Genomic DNA, 18,749 nt, shown 5'->3' with positions numbered 1-18,749 from the left:
AAATCGCCAGCTCATATACAGTGCATAAAATATATTTATATAATATATTTATATATATACCCTTATACACCATTTTAATAAAAAATATCACAAAATTCTTCTAAGTCCCTCGGGAAGAGTGAAAGACGCGCACGTTCATTTTCAGAGCTCCTTGACCTTCCTATAAGAAGTTAGCCAATAAGTAGCTTCGAAAAACGCTTAGGTAAAGTTTCAGAGTTGCTTCTAATGTACCAAAGCTGGACTTAGACATAATTTCACTCTCACAACATTATGGCTGGTTGGAGACAGTCCGAACCACAAGTACCGGGTCCATGGTTCTGGGCGTATACTGGGGGAAGGGGACGACTCCCATTAACCCCTGACTATACCGGGGATACGCTTATCACAATGCATTTCTGGTCTGTGCTGAAGCAGGGCATTCTGGCAGCCAAGTGGCTTGACCTTTATTAGTGAGCCTGGTTACCCCCTCTCGGAACCACAGACTTAGAAATCGCCAGCTCATATACAGTGCATAAAATATATTTATATATATACCCTTATACACCATTTTAATAAAAAATATCACAAAATTCTTCTAAGTCCCTCGGGAAGAGTGAAAGACGCGCACGTTCATTTTCAGAGCTCCTTGACCTTCCTAAAAGAAGTTAGCCAAAAAGTAGCTTCGAAAAACGCTTAGGTTAAGTTTCAGAGTTGCTTCTAATGTACCAAAGCTGGACTTAGACATAATTTCACTCTCACAACATTATGGCTGGTTGGAGACAGTCCGAACCACAAGTACCGGGTCCATGGTTCTGGGCGTATACTGGGGGGACGGGGATTACTCCCATTAACCCCTGACTTTACCGGGGATACGCTTATCACAATGCCTTTCTGGTCTGTGCTGAAGCAGGGCATTCTGGCAGCCAAGTGGCTTGACCTTTATTAGTGAGCCTGGTTACCCCCTCTCGGAACCACAGACTTAGAAATCGCCAGCTCATATACAGTGCATAAAATATATTTATATATATACCCTTATACACCATTTTAATAAAAAATATCACAAAATTCTTCTAAGTCCCTCGGGAAGAGTGAAAGACGCGCACGTTCATTTTCAGAGCTCCTTGACCTTCCTATAAGAAGTTAGCCAAAAAGTAGCTTCGAAAAACGCTTAGGTTAAGTTTCAGAGTTGCTTCTAATGTACCAAAGCTGGACTTAGACATAATTTCACTCTCACAACATTATGGCTGGTTGGAGACAGTCCGAACCACAAGTACCTGGTCCATGGTTCTGGGCGTATACTGGGGGAAGGGGACGACTCCCATTAACCCCTGACTATACCGGGGATACGCTTATCACAATGCATTTCTGGTCTGTGCTGAAGCAGGGCATTCTGGCAGCCAAGTGGCTTGACCTTTATTAGTGAGCCTGGTTACCCCCTCTCGGAACCACAGACTTAGAAATCGCCAGCTCATATACAGTGCATAAAATATATTTATATAATATATTTATATATATACCCTTATACACCATTTTAATAAAAAATATCACAAAATTCTTCTAAGTCCCTCGGGAAGAGTGAAAGACGCGCACGTTCATTTTCAGAGCTCCTAGACCTTCCTATAAGAAGTTAGCCAAAAAGTAGCTTCGAAAAACGCTTAGGTTAAGTTTCAGAGTTGCTTCTAATGTACCAAAGCTGGACTTAGACATAATTTCACTCTCACAACATTATGGCTGGTTGGAGACAGTCCGAACCACAAGTACCGGGTCCATGGTTCTGGCCGTATATTGGGGGGACGGGGACGACTCCCATTAACCCCTGACTATACCGGGGATACGCTTATCACAATGCCTTTCTGGTCTGTGCTGAAGCAGGGCATTCTGGCAACCAAGTGGCTTGACCTATATTAGTGAGCCTGGTTACCCCCTCTCGGAACCACAGACTTAGAAATCGCCAGCTCATATACAGTGCATAAAATATATTTATATAATATATTTATATATATACCCTTATACACCATTTTAATAAAAAATATCACAAAATTCTTCTAAGTCCCTCGGGAAGAGTGAAAGACGCGCACGTTCATTTTCAGAGCTCCTTGACCTTCCTATAAGAAGTTAGCCAATAAGTAGCTTCGAAAAACGCTTAGGTAAAGTTTCAGAGTTGCTTCTAATGTACCAAAGCTGGACTTAGACATAATTTCACTCTCACAACATTATGGCTGGTTGGAGACAGTCCGAACCACAAGTACCGGGTCCATGGTTCTGGGCGTATACTGGGGGAAGGGGACGACTCCCATTAACCCCTGACTATACCGGGGATACGCTTATCACAATGCATTTCTGGTCTGTGCTGAAGCAGGGCATTCTGGCAGCCAAGTGGCTTGACCTTTATTAGTGAGCCTGGTTACCCCCTCTCGGAACCACAGACTTAGAAATCGCCAGCTCATATACAGTGCATAAAATATATTTATATATATACCCTTATACACCATTTTAATAAAAAATATCACAAAATTCTTCTAAGTCCCTCGGGAAGAGTGAAAGACGCGCACGTTCATTTTCAGAGCTCCTTGACCTTCCTATAAGAAGTTAGCCAAAAAGTAGCTTCGAAAAACGCGTAGGTTAAGTTTCAGAGTTGCTTCTAATGTACCAAAGCTGGACTTAGACATAATTTCACTCTCACAACATTATGGCTGGTTGGAGACAGTCCGAACCACAAGTACCGGATCGATGGTTCTGGGCGTATACTGGGGGGACGGGGGGGACTCCCATTAACCCCTGACTATACCGGGGATACGCTTTTCACAATGCCTTTCTGGTCTGTGCTGAAGCAGGGCATTCTGCCAGCCAAGTGGCTTGACCTTTATTAGTGAGCCTGGTTACCCCCTCTCGGAACCACAGACTTAGAAATCGCCAGCTCATATACAGTGCATAAAATATATTTATATAATATATTTATATATATACCCTTATACACCATTTTAATAAAAAAATATCACAAAATTCTTCTAAGTCCCTCGGGAAGAGTGAAAGACGCGCACGTTCATTTTCAGAGCTCCTAGACCTTCCTATAAGAAGTTAGCCAAAAAGTAGCTTCGAAAAACGCTTAGGTTAAGTTTCAGAGTTGCTTCTAATGTACCAAAGCTGGACTTAGACATAATTTCACTCTCACAACATTATGGCTGGTTGGAGACAGTCCGAACCACAAGTACCGGGTCCATGGTTCTGGGCGTATACTGGGGGAAGGGGACGACTCCCATTAACCCCTGACTATACCGGGGATACGCTTATCACAATGCATTTCTGGTCGGTGCTGAAGCAGGGCATTCTGGCAGCCAAGTGGCTTGACCTTTATTAGTGAGCCTGGTTACCCCCTCTCGGAACCACAGACTTAGAAATCGCCAGCTCATATACAGTGCATAAAATATATTTATATAATATATTTAGATATATACCCTTATACACCATTTTAATAAAAAATATCACAAAATTCTTCTAAGTCCCTCGGGAAGAGTAAAAGACGCGCACGTTCATTTTCAGAGCTCCTAGACCTTCCTATAAGAAGTTAGCCAAAAAGTAGCTTCGAAAAACGCTTAGGTTAAGTTTCAGAGTTGCTTCTAATGTACCAAAGCTGGACTTAGACATAATTTCACTCTCACAACAACATGGCTGGTTGGAGACAGTCCGAACCACAAGTACCGGGTCCATGGTTCTGGCCGTATATTGGGGGGACGGGGACGACTCCCATTAACCCCTGACTATACCGGGGATACGCTTATCACAATGCCTTTCTGGTCTGTGCTGAAGCAGGGCATTCTGGCAACCAAGTGGCTTGACCTATATTAGTGAGCCTGGTTACCCCCTCTCGGAACCACAGACTTAGAAATCGCCAGCTCATATACAGTGCATAAAATATATTTATATAATATATTTATATATATACCCTTATACACCATTTTAATAAAAAATATCACAAAATTCTTCTAAGTCCCTCGGGAAGAGTGAAAGACGCGCACGTTCATTTTCAGAGCTCCTAGACCTTCCTATAAGAAGTTAGCCAAAAAGTAGCTTCGAAAAACGCTTAGGTTAAGTTTCAGAGTTGCTTCTAATGTACCAAAGCTGGACTTAGACATAATTTCACTCTCACAACATTATGGCTGGTTGGAGACAGTCCGAACCACAAGTACCGGGTCGATGGTTCTGGGCGTATACTGGGGGGACGGGGACGACTCCCATTAACCCCTGACTATACTGGGGATACGCTTATCACAATGCCTTTCTGGTCTGTGCTGAAGCAGGGCATTCTGGCAGCCAAGTGGCTTGACCTTTATTAGTGAGCCTGGTTACCCACTCTCGGAACCACAGACTTAGAAATCGCCAGCTCATATACAGTGCATAAAATATATTTATATATATATACACTTATACACCATTTTAATAAAAAATATCACAAAATTCTTCTAAGTCCCTCGGGAAGAGTGAAAGACGCGCACGTTCATTTTCAGAGCTCCTAGACCTTCCTATAAGAAGTTAGACAAAAAGTAGCTTCGAAAAACGCTTAGGTTAAGTTTCAGAGTTGCTTCTAATGTACCAAAGCTGGACTTAGACATAATTTCACTCTCAATACATTATGGCTGGTTGGAGACAGTCCGAACCACAAGTACCGGATCGATGGTTCTGGGCGTATACTGGGGGGACGGGGACGACTCCCATTAACCCCTGACTATACTGGGGATACGCTTATCACAATGCCTTTCTGGTCTGTGCTGAAGCAGGGCATTCTGGCAGCCAAGTGGCTTGACCTTTATTAGTGAGCCTGGTTACCCCCTCTCGGAACCACAGACTTAGAAATCGCCAGCTCATATACAGTGCATAAAATATATTTATATATATATACCCTTATACACCATTTTAATAAAAAATATCACAAAATTCTTCTAAGTCCCTCGGGAAGAGTGAAAGACGCGCACGTTCATTTTCAGAGCTCCTAGACCTTCCTATAAGAAGTTAGCCAAAAAGTAGCTTCGAAAAACGCTTAGGTAAAGTTTCAGAGTTGCTTCTAATGTACCAAAGCTGGACTTAGACATAATTTCACTCTCACAACATTATGGCTGGTTGGAGACAGTCTGAACCACAAGTACCGGGTCCATGGTTCTGGGCGTATACTGGGGGGGACGGGGACGACTCCCATTAACCCCTGACTATACCGGGGATACGCTTATCACAATGCCTTTCTGGTCTGTGCTGAAGCAGGGCATTCTGGCAGCCAAGTGGCTTGACCTTTATTAGTGAGCCTGGTTACCCCCTCTCGGAACCACAGACTTAGAAATCGCCAGCTCATATACAGTGCATAAAATATATTTATATAATATATTTATATATGTACCCTTATACACCATTTTAATAAAAAATATCACAAAATTCTTCTAAGTCCCTCGGGAAGAGTGAAAGACGCGCACGTTCATTTTCAGAGCTCCTAGACCTTCCTATAAGAAGTTAGCCAAAAAGTAGCTTCGAAAAACGCTTAGGTTAAGTTTCAGAGTTGCTTCTAATGTACCAAAGCTGGACTTAGACATAATTTCACTCTCACAACATTATGGCTGGTTGGAGACAGTCCGAACCACAAGTACCGGGTCCATGGTTCTGGGCGTATACTGGGGGGACGGGGACGACTACCATTAACCCCTGACTATACCGGGGATACGCTTATCACAATGCCTTTCTGGTCTGTGCTGAAGCAGGGCATTCTGGCAGCCAAGTGGCTTGGCCTTTATTAGTGAGCCTGGTTACCCCCTCTCGGAACCACAGACTTAGAAATCGCCAGCTCATATACAGTGCATAAAATATATTTATATATATACCCTTATACACCATTTTAATAAAAAATATCACAAAATTCTTCTAAGTCCCTCGGGAAGAGTGAAAGACGCGCACGTTCATTTTCAGAGCTCCTAGACCTTCCTATAAGAAGTTAGCCAAAAAGTAGCTTCGAAAAACGCTTAGGTTAAGTTTCAGAGTTGCTTCTAATGTACCAAAGCTGGACTTTGACATAATTTCACTCTCACAACATTATGGCTGGTTGGAGACAGTCCGAACCACAAGTACCGGGTCCATGGTTCTGGGCGTATACTGGGGGGACGGGGACGACTCCCATTAACCCCTGACTATACTGGGGATACGCTTATCACAATGCCTTTCTGGTCTGTGCTGAAGCAGGGCATTCTGGCAGCCAAGTGGCTTGACCTTTATTAGTGAGCCTGGTTACCCACTCTCGGAACCACAGACTTAGAAATCGCCAGCTCATATACAGTGCATAAAATATATTTATATATATACCCTTATACACCATTTTAATAAAAAATATCACAAAATTCTTCTAAGTCCCTCGGGAAGAGTGAAAGACGCGCACGTTCATTTTCAGAGCTCCTAGACCTTCCTATAAGAAGTTAGCCAAAAAGTAGCTTCGAAAAACGCTTAGGTTAAGTTTCAGAGTTGCTTCTAATGTACCAAAGCTGGACTTAGACATAATTTCACACTCACAACATTATGGCTGGTTGGAGACAGTCCGAACCACAAGTACCGGGTCCATGGTTCTGGGCGTATACTGGGGGGGACGGGGACGACTCCCATTAACCCCTGACTATACCGGGGATACGCTTATCACAATGCCTTTCTGGTCTGTGCTGAAGCAGGGCATTCTGGCAGCCAAGTGGCTTGACCTTTATTAGTGAGCCTGGTTACCCCCTCTCGGAACCACAGACTTAGAAATCGCCAGCTCATATACAGTGCATAAAATATATTTATATAATATATTTATATATGTACCCTTATACACCATTTTAATAAAAAATATCACAAAATTCTTCTAAGTCCCTAGGGAAGAGTGAAAGACGCGCACGTTCATTTTCAGAGCTCCTAGACCTTCCTATAAGAAGTTAGCCAAAAAGTAGCTTCGAAAAACGCTTAGGTTAAGTTTCAGAGTTGCTTCTAATGTACCAAAGCTGGACTTTGACATAATTTCACTCTCACAACATTATGGCTGGTTGGAGACAGTCCGAACAACAAGTACCGGGTCCATGGTTCTGGGCGTATACTGGGGGGACGGGGACGACTCCCATTAACCCCTGACTATACCGGGGATACGCTTATCACAATGCCTTTCTGGTCTGTGCTGAAGCAGGGCATTCTGGCAGCCAAGTGGCTTGACCTTTATTAGTGAGCCTGGTTACCCCCTCTCGGAACCACAGACTTAGAAATCGCCAGCTCATATACAGTGCATAAAATATATTTATATATATATACCCTTATACACCATTTTAATAAAAAATATCACAAAATTCTTCTAAGTCCCTCGGGAAAAGTGAAAGACGCGCACGTTCATTTTCAGAGCTCCTAGACCTTCCTATAAGAAGTTAGCCAAAAAGTAGCTTCGAAAAACGCTTAGGTTAAGTTTCAGAGTTGCTTCTAATGTACCAAAGCTGGACTTAGACATAATTTCACTCTCACAACATTATGGCTGGTTGGAGACAGTCCGAACCACAAGTACCGGGTCGATGGTTCTGGGCGTATACTGGGGGGACGGGGACGACTCCCATTAACCCCTGACTATACTGGGGATACGCTTATCACAATGCCTTTCTGGTCTGTGCTGAAGCAGGGCATTCTGGCAGCCAAGTGGCTTGACCTTTATTAGTGAGCCTGGTTACCCCCTCTCGGAACCACAGACTTAGAAATCGCCAGCTCATATACAGTGCATAAAATATATTTATATATATACCCTTATACACCATTTTAATAAAAAATATCACAAAATTCTTCTAAGTCCCTCGGGAAGAGTGATAGACGCGCACGTTCATTTTCAGAGCTCCTAGACCTTCCTATAAGAAGTTAGCCAAAAAGTAGCTTCGAAAAACGCTTAGGTTAAGTTTCAGAGTTGCTTCTAATGTACCAAAGCTGGACTTAGACATAATTTCACTCTCACAACATTATGGCTGGTTGGAGACAGTCCGAACCACAAGTACCGGATCGATGGTTCTGGGCGTATACTGGGGGGACGGGGACGACTCCCATTAACCCCTGACTATACCGGGGATACGCTTATCACAATGCCTTTCTGGTCTGTGCTGAAGCAGGGCATTCTGGCAGCCAAGTGGCTTGACCTTTATTAGTGAGCCTGGTTACCCCCTCTCGGAACCACAGACTTAGAAATCGCCAGCTCATATACAGTGCATAAAATATATTTATATATATATACCCTTATACACCATTTTAATAAAAAATATCACAAAATTCTTCTAAGTCCCTCGGGAAGAGTGAAAGACGCGCACGTTCATTTTTAGAGCTCCTAGACCTTCCTATAAGAAGTTAGCCAAAAAGTAGCTTCGAAAAACGCTTAGGTTAAGTTTCAGAGTTGCTTCTAATGTACCAAAGCTGGACTTAGACATAATTTCACTCTCAATACATTATGGCTGGTTGGAGACAGTCCGAACCACAAGTACCGGATCGATGGTTCTGGGCGTATACTGGGGGGACGGGGACGACTCCCATTAACCCCTGACTATACCGGGGATACGCTTATCACAATGCCTTTCTGGTCTGTGCTGAAGCAGGGCATTCTGGCAGCCAAGTGGCTTGACCTTTATTAGTGAGCCTGGTTACCCCCTCTCGGAACCACAGACTTAGAAATCGCCAGCTCATATACAGTGCATAAAATATATTTATATATATATACCCTTATACACCATTTTAATAAAAAATATCACAAAATTCTTCTAAGTCCCTCGGGAAGAGAGAAAGACGCGCACGTTCATTTTCAGAGCTCCTAGACCTTCCTATAAGAAGTTAGCCAAAAAGTAGCTTCGAAAAACGCTTAGGTAAAGTTTCAGAGTTGCTTCTAATGTACCAAAGCTGGACTTAGACATAATTTCACTCACAACATTATGGCTGGTTGGAGACAGTCCGAACCACAAGTACCGGGTCCATGGTTCTGGGCGTATACTGGGGGGACGGGGACGACTCCCATTAACCCCTGACTATACCGGGGATACGCTTATCACAATGCCTTTCTGGTCTGTGCTGAAGCAGGGCATTCTGGCAGCCAAGTGGCTTGACCTTTATTAGTGAGCCTGGTTACCCCCTCTCGGAACCACAGACTTAGAAATCGCCAGCTCATATACAGTGCATAAAATATATTTATATATATACCCTTATACACCATTTTAATAAAAAATATCACAAAATTCTTCTAAGTCCCTCGGGAAGAGTGAAAGACGCGCACGTTCATTTTTAGAGCTCCTAGACCTTCCTATAAGAAGTTAGCCAAAAAGTAGCTTCGAAAAACGCTTAGGTTAAGTTTCAGAATTGCTTCTAATGTACCAAAGCTGGACTTAGACATAATTTCACTCTCACAACATTATGGCTGGTTGGAGACAGTCCGAACCACAAGTACCGGGTCGATGGTTCTGGGAGTATACTGGGGGGACGGGGACGACTCCCATTAACCCCTGACTATACTGGGGATACGCTTATCACAATGCCTTTCTGGTCTGTGCTGAAGCAGGGCATTCTGGCAGCCAAGTGGCTTGACCTTTATTAGTGAGCCTGGTTACCCCCTCTCGGAACCACAGACTTAGAAATCGCCAGCTCATATACAGTGCATAAAATATATTTATATATATACCCTTATACACCATTTTAATAAAAAATATCACAAAATTCTTCTAAGTCCCTCGGGAAGAGTGATAGACGCGCACGTTCATTTTCAGAGCTCCTAGACCTTCCTATAAGAAGTTAGCCAAAAAGTAGCTTCGAAAAACGCTTAGGTTAAGTTTCAGAGTTGCTTCTAATGTACCAAAGCTGGACTTAGACATAATTTCACTCTCACAACATTATGGCTGGTTGGAGACAGTCCGAACCACAAGTACCGGATCGATGGTTCTGGGCGTATACTGGGGGGACGGGGACGACTCCCATTAACCCCTGACTATACCGGGGATACGCTTATCACAATGCCTTTCTGGTCTGTGCTGAAGCAGGGCATTCTGGCAGCCAAGTGGCTTGACCTTTATTAGTGAGCCTGGTTACCCCCTCTCGGAACCACAGACTTAGAAATCGCCAGCTCATATACAGTGCATAAAATATATTTATATATATATACCCTTATACACCATTTTAATAAAAAATATCACAAAATTCTTCTAAGTCCCTCGGGAAGAGTGAAAGACGCGCACGTTCATTTTTAGAGCTCCTAGACCTTCCTATAAGAAGTTAGCCAAAAAGTAGCTTCGAAAAACGCTTAGGTTAAGTTTCAGAGTTGCTTCTAATGTACCAAAGCTGGACTTAGACATAATTTCACTCTCAATACATTATGGCTGGTTGGAGACAGTCCGAACCACAAGTACCGGATCGATGGTTCTGGGCGTATACTGGGGGGACGGGGACGACTCCCATTAACCCCTGACTATACCGGGGATACGCTTATCACAATGCCTTTCTGGTCTGTGCTGAAGCAGGGCATTCTGGCAGCCAAGTGGCTTGACCTTTATTAGTGAGCCTGGTTACCCCCTCTCGGAACCACAGACTTAGAAATCGCCAGCTCATATACAGTGCATAAAATATATTTATATATATATACCCTTATACACCATTTTAATAAAAAATATCACAAAATTCTTCTAAGTCCCTCGGGAAGAGTGAAAGACGCGCACGTTCATTTTTAGAGCTCCTAGACCTTCCTATAAGAAGTTAGCCAAAAAGTAGCTTCGAAAAACGCTTAGGTTAAGTTTCAGAATTGCTTCTAATGTACCAAAGCTGGACTTAGACATAATTTCACTCTCACAACATTATGGCTGGTTGGAGACAGTCCGAACCACAAGTACCGGGTCGATGGTTCTGGGCGTATACTGGGGGGACGGGGACGACTCCCATTAACCCCTGACTATACTGGGGATACGCTTATCACAATGCCTTTCTGGTCTGTGCTGAAGCAGGGCATTCTGGCAGCCAAGTGGCTTGACCTTTATTAGTGAGCCTGGTTACCCCCTCTCGGAACCACAGACTTAGAAATCGCCAGCTCATATACAGTGCATAAAATATATTTATATATATACCCTTATACACCATTTTAATAAAAAATATCACAAAATTCTTCTAAGTCCCTCGGGAAGAGTGAAAGACGCGCACGTTCATTTTTAGAGCTCCTAGACCTTCCTATAAGAAGTTAGCCAAAAAGTAGCTTCGAAAAACGCTTAGGTTAAGTTTCAGAGTTTCTTCTAATGTACCAAAGCTGGACTTAGACATAATTTCACTCTCACAACATTATGGCTGGTTGGAGACAGTCCGAACCACAAGTACCGGGTCGATGGTTCTGGGCGTATACTGGGGGGACGGGGACGACTCCCATTAACCCCTGACTATACTGGGGATACGCTTATCACAATGCCTTTCTGGTCTGTGCTGAAGCAGGGCATTCTGGCAGCCAAGTGGCTTGACCTTTATTAGTGAGCCTGGTTACCCCCTCTCGGAACCACAGACTTAGAAATCGCCAGCTCATATACAGTGCATAAAATATATTTATATATATACCCTTATACACCATTTTAATAAAACATATCACAAAATTCTTCTAAGTCCCTCGGGAAGAGTGAAAGACGCGCACGTTCATTTTCAGAGCTCCTAGACCTTCCTATAAGAAGTTAGCCAAAAAGTAGCTTCGAAAAACGCTTAGGTTAAGTTTCAGAGTTTCTTCTAATGTACCAAAGCTGGACTTAGACATAATTTCACTCTCACAACATTATGGCTGGTTGGAGACAGTCCGAACCACAAGTACCGGGTCCATGGTTCTGGGCGTATACTGGGGGGACGGGGACGACTCCCATTAACCCCTGACTATACCGGGGATACGCTTATCACAATGCCTTTCTGGTCTGTGCTGAAGCAGGGCATTCTGGCAGCCAAGTGGCTTGACCTTTATTAGTGAGCCTGGTTACCCCCTCTCGGAACCACAGACTTAGAAATCGCCAGCTCATATACAGTGCATAAAATATATTTATATATATATACCCTTATACACCATTTTAATAAAAAATATCACAAAATTCTTCTAAGTCCCTCGGGAAGAGTGAAAGACGCGCACGTTCATTTTTAGAGCTCCTAGACCTTCCTATAAGAAGTTAGCCAAAAAGTAGCTTCGAAAAACGCTTAGGTTAAGTTTCAGAATTGCTTCTAATGTACCAAAGCTGGACTTAGACATAATTTCACTCTCACAACATTATGGCTGGTTGGAGACAGTCCGAACCACAAGTACCGGGTCGATGGTTCTGGGCGTATACTGGGGGGACGGGGACGACTCCCATTAACCCCTGACTATACTGGGGATACGCTTATCACAATGCCTTTCTGGTCTGTGCTGAAGCAGGGCATTCTGGCAGCCAAGTGGCTTGACCTTTATTAGTGAGCCTGGTTACCCCCTCTCGGAACCACAGACTTAGAAATCGCCAGCTCATATACAGTGCATAAAATATATTTATATATATACCCTTATACACCATTTTAATAAAACATATCACAAAATTCTTCTAAGTCCCTCGGGAAGAGTGAAAGACGCGCACGTTCATTTTCAGAGCTCCTAGACCTTCCTATAAGAAGTTAGCCAAAAAGTAGCTTCGAAAAACGCTTAGGTTAAGTTTCAGAGTTGCTTCTAATGTACCAAAGCTGGACTTAGACATAATTTCACTCTCACAACATTATGGCTGGTTGGAGACAGTCCGATTCACAAGTACCGGGTCCATGGTTCTGGGCGTATACTGGGGGGACGGGGACGACTCCCATTAACCCCTGACTATACCGGGGATACGCTTATCACAATGCCTTTCTGGTCTGTGCTGAAGCAGGGCATTCTGGCAGCCAAGTGGCTTGACCTTTATTAGTGAGCCTGGTTACCCCCTCTCGGAACCACAGACTTAGAAATCGCCAGCTCATATACAGTGCATAAAATATATTTATATATATATACCCTTATACACCATTTTAATAAAAAATATCACAAAATTCTTCTAAGTCCCTCGGGAAGAGTGAAAGACGCGCACGTTCATTTTCAGAGCTCCTAGACCTTCCTATAAGAAGTTAGCCAAAAAGTAGCTTCGAAAAACGCTTAGGTAAAGTTTCAGAGTTGCTTCTAATGTACCAAAGCTGGACTTAGACATAAGTTCACTCTCACAACATTATGGCTGGTTGGAGACAGTCCGAACCACAAGTACCGGGTCGATGGTTCTGGGCTTATACTGGGGGGACGGGGACGACTCCCATTAACCCCTGACTATACCGGGGATACGCTTATCACAATGCCTTTCTGGTCTGTGCTGAAGCAGGGCATTCTGGCAGCCAAGTGGCTTGACCTTTATTAGTGAGCCTGGTTACCCCCTCTCGGAACCACAGACTTAGAAATCGCCAGCTCATATACAGTGCATAAAATATATTTATATATATATACCCTTATACACCATTTTAATAAAAAATATCACAAAATTCTTCTAAGTCCCTCGGGAAGAGTGAAAGACGCGCACGTTCATTTTCAGAGCTCCTAGACCTTCCTATAAGAAGTTAGCCAAAAAGTAGCTTCGAAAAACGCTTAGGTAAAGGTTCAGAGTTGCTTCTAATGTACCAAAGCTGGACTTAGACATAATTTCACTCTCACAACATTATGGCTGGTTGGAGACAGTCCGAACCACAAGTACCGGGTCCATGGTTCTGGGCGTATACTGGGGGGACGGGGACGACTCCCATTAACCCCTGACTATACCGGGGATACGCTTATCACAATGCCTTTCTGGTCTGTGCTGAAGCAGGGCATTCTGGCAGCCAAGTGGCATGACCTTTATTAGTGAGCCTGGTTACCCCCTCTCGGAACCACAGACTTAGAAATCGCCAGCTCATATACAGTGCATAAAATATATTTATATATATATACCCTTATACACCATTTTAATAAAAAATATCACAAAATTCTTCTAAGTCCCTCGGGAAGAGTGAAAGACGCGCACGTTCATTTTCAGAGCTCCTAGACCTTCCTATAAGAAGTTAGCCAAAAAGTAGCTTCGAAAAACGCTTAGGTAAAGTTTCAGAGTTGCTTCTAATGTACCAAAGCTGGACTTAGACATAAGTTCACTCTCACAACATTATGGCTGGTTGGAGACAGTCCGAACCACAAGTACCGGGTCGATGGTTCTGGGCTTATACTGGGGGGACGGGGACGACTCCCATTAACCCCTGACTTTACTGGGGATACGCTTATCACAATGCTTTTCTGGTCTGTGCTGAAGCAGGGCATTCTGGCAGCCAAATGGCTTGACCTTTATTAGTGAGCCTGGTTACCCCCTCTCGGAACCACAGACTTAGAAATCGCCAGCTCATATACAGTGCATAAAATATATTTATATATATACCCTTATACACCATTTTAATAAAAAATATCACAAAATTCTTCTAAGTCCCTCGGGAAGAGTGAAAGACGCGCACGTTCATTTTCAGAGCTCCTAGACCTTCCTATAAGAAGTTAGCCAAAAAGTAGCTTCGAAAAACGCTTAGGTTAAGTTTCAGAGTTGCTTCTAATGTACCAAAGCTGGACTTAGACATAATTTCACTCTCACAACATTATGGCTGGTTGGAGACAGTCCGAACCACAAGTACCGGGTCCATGGTTCTGGGCGTATACTGGGGGGACGGGGACGACTCCCATTAACCCCTGACTATACCGGGGATACGCTTATCACAATGCCTTTCTGGTCTGTGCTGAAGCAGGGCATTCTGGCAGCCAAGTGGCTTGACCTTTATTAGTGCGCCTGGTTACCCCCTCTCGAAACCACAGACTTAGAAATCGCCAGCTCATATACAGTGCATAAAATATATTTATATATATACCCTTATACACCATTTTAATAAAAAATATAACAAAATTCTTCTAAGTCCCTCGGGAAGAGTGAAAGACGCGCACGTTCATTTTCAGAGCTCCTAGACCTTCCTATAAGAAGTTAGCCAAAAAGTAGCTTCGAAAAACGCTTAGGTTAAGTTTCAGAGTTGCTTCTAATGTACCAAAGCTGGACTTAGACATAATTTAACTCTCACAACATTATGGCTGGTTGGAGACAGTCCGAACCACAAGTACCGGATCGATGGTTCTGGGCGTATACTGGGGGGACGGGGACGACTCCCATTAACCCCTGACTATACCGGGGATACGCTTATCACAATGCCTTTCTGGACTGTGCTGAAGCAGGGCATTCTGGCAGCCAAGTGGCTTGACCTTTATTAGTTAGCCTGGTTACCCCCTCTCGGAACCAAAGACTTAGAAATCGCAAGCTCATATACAGTGCATAAAATATATTTATATAATATATTTATATATATACCCTTATACACCTTTTTAATAAAAAATATCACAAAATTCTTCTAAGTCCCTCGGGAAGAGTGAAAGACGCGCACGTTCATTTTCAGAGCTCCTAGACCTTCCTACTGGTATAAGAAGTTAGCCAAAAAGTAGCTTCGAAAAACGCTTAGGTTAAGTTTCAGAGTTGCTTCTAATGTACCAAAGCTGGACTTAGACATAATTTCACTCTCACAACATTATGGCTGGTTGGAGAAAGTCCGAACCACAAGTACCGGGTCCATGGTTCTGGCCGTATACTGGGGGGACGGGGACGACTCCCATTAACCCCTGACTATACCGGGGATACGCTTATCACAATGCATTTCTGGTCTGTGCTGAAGCAGGGCATTCTGGCAGCCAAGTGGCTTGACCTTTATTAGTGAGCCTGGTTAACCCCTCTCGGAACCACAGACTTAGAAATCGCCAGCTCATATACAGTGCATAAAATATATTTATATAATATATTTATATATATACCCTTATACACCATTTTAATAAAAAATATCACAAAATTCTTCTAAGTCCCTCGGGAAGAGTGAAAGACGCGCACGTTCATTTTCAGAGCTCCTTGACCTTCCTATAAGAAGTTAGCCAAAAAGTAGCTTCGAAAAACGCTTAGGTTAAGTTTCAGAGTTGCTTCTAATGTACCAAAGCTGGACTTAGACATAATTTCACTCTCACAACATTATGGCTGGTTGGAGAAAGTCCGAACCACAAGTACCGGGTCCATGGTTCTGGCCGTATACTGGGGGGACGGGGACGACTCCCATTAACCCCTGACTATACCGGGGATACGCTTATCACAATGCATTTCTGGTCTGTGCTGAAGCAGGGCATTCTGGCAGCCAAATGGCTTGACCTTTATTAGTGCGCCTGGTTACCCCCTCTCGGAACCACAGACTTAGAAATCGCCAGCTCATATACAGTGCATAAAATATATTTATATATATACCCTTATACACCATTTTAATAAAAAATATCACAAAATTCTTCTAAGTCCCTCGGGAAGAGTGAAAGACGCGCACTTTCATTTTCAGAGCTCCTAGACCTTCCTATAAGAAGTTAGCCAAAAAGTAGCTTCGAAAAACGCTTAGGTTAAGTTTCAGAGTTGCTTCTAATGTACCAAAGCTGGACTTAGACATAATTTCACTCTCACAACATTATGGCTGGTTGGAGACAGTCCGAACCACAAGTACCGGGTCCATGGTTCTGGGCGTATACTGGGGGGACGGGGACGACTCCCATTAACCCCTGACTATACCGGGGATACGCTTATCACAATGCCTTTCTGGTCTGTGCTGAAGCAGGGCATTCTGGCAGCCAAGTGGCTTGACCTTTATTAGTGCGCCTGGTTACCCCCTCTCGGAACCACAGACTTAGAAATCGCCAGCTCATATACAGTGCATAAAATATATTTATATATATACCCTTATACACCATTTTAATAAAAAATATCACAAAATTCTTCTAAGTCCCTCGGAAGAGTGAAAGACGCGCACGTTAATTTTCAGAGCTCCTAGACCTTCCTATAAGAAGTTAGCCAAAAAGTAGCTTCGAAAAACGCTTAGGTTAAGTTTCAGAGTTGCTTCTAATGTACCAAAGCTGGACTTAGACATAATTTCACTCTCACAACATTATGGCTGGTTGGAGACAGTCCGAACCACAAGTACCGGGTCCATGGTTCTGGGCGTATACTGGGGGGACGGGGACGACTCCCATTAACCCCTGACTATACCGGGGATACGCTTATCACAATGCCTTTCTGGTCTGTGCTGAAGCAGGGCATTCTGGCAGCCAAGTGGCTTGACCTTTATTAGTGCGCCTGGTTACCCCCTCTCGGAACCACAGACTTAGAAATCGCCAGCTCATATACAGTGCATAAAATATATTTATATATATACCCTTATACACCATTTTAATAAAAAATATCACAAAATTCTTCTAAGTCCCTCGGAAGAGTGAAAGACGCGCACGTTCATTTTGAGAGCTCCTAGACCTTCCTATAAGAAGTTAGCCAAAAAGTGGCTTCGAAAAACGCTTAGGTTAAGTTTCAGAGTTGCTTCTAATGTACCAAAGCTGGACTTAGACATAATTTCACTCTCACAACATTATGGCTGGTTGGAGACAGTCCGCACCACAAGTACCGGGTCCATGGTTCTGGGCGTATACTGGGGGAAGGGGACGACTCCCATTAACCCCTGACTATACCGGGGATACGCTTATCACAATGCCTTTCTGGTCTGTGCTGAAGCAGGGCATTCTGGCAGCCAAGTGGCTTGACCTTTATTAGTGAGCCTGGTTACCCCCTCTCGGAACCACAGACTTAGAAATCGCCAGCTCATATACAGTGCATAAAATTTATTTATATATATACCCTTATACACCATTTTAATAAAAAATATAACAAAATTCTTCTAAGTCCCTCCGGAAGAGTGAAAGACGCGCACGTTCATTTTCAGAGCTCCTAGACCTTTCTATAAGAAGTTAGCCAAAAAGTAGCATCGAAAAACGCTTAGGTTAAGTTTCAGAGTTGCTTCTAATGTACCAAAGCTGGACTTAGACATAATTTCACTTTCACAACATTATGGCTGGTTGGAGACAGTCCGAACCACAAGTACCGGATCGATGGTTCTGGGCGTATACTGGGGGGACGGGGACGACTCCCATTAACCCCTGACTATACCGGGGATACGCTTATCACAATGCCTTTCTGGACTGTGCTGAAGCAGGGCATTCTGGCAGCCAAGTGGCTTGACCTTTATTAGTGAGCCTGGTTACCCCCTCTCGGAACCACAGACTTAGAAATCGCCAGCTCATATACAGTGCATAAAATATATTTATATAATATATTTATATATATACCCTTATACACCTTTTTAATAAAAAATATCACAAAATTCTTCTAAGTCCCTCGGGAAGAGTGAAAGACGCGCACGTTCATTTTCAGAGCTCCTAGACCTTCCTACTGGTATAAGAAGTTAGCCAAAAAGTAGCTTCGAAAAACGCTTAGGTTAAGTTTCAGAGTTGCTTCTAATGTACCAAAGCTGGACTTAGACATAATTTCACTCTCACAACATTATGGCTGGTTGGAGACAGTCCGAACCACAAGTACCGGGTCCATGGTTCTGGCCGTATACTGGGGGGACGGGGACGACTCCCATTAACCCCTGACTATACCGGGGATACGCTTATCACAATGCCTTTCTGGTCTGTGCTGAAGCAGGGCATTCTGGCAGCCAAGTGGCTTGACCTTTATTAGTGAGCCTGGTTACCCCCTCTCGGAACCACAGACTTAGAAATCGCCAGCTCATATACAGTGCATAAAATATATTTATATAATATATTTATA

This window comes from Ascaphus truei, chromosome 1 (assembly GCF_040206685.1).
Source record: "Ascaphus truei isolate aAscTru1 chromosome 1, aAscTru1.hap1, whole genome shotgun sequence".
In the NCBI taxonomy this organism is placed as follows: domain Eukaryota; kingdom Metazoa; phylum Chordata; class Amphibia; order Anura; family Ascaphidae; genus Ascaphus; species Ascaphus truei.
Note: the sequence above shows the minus strand (reverse complement) of the source record.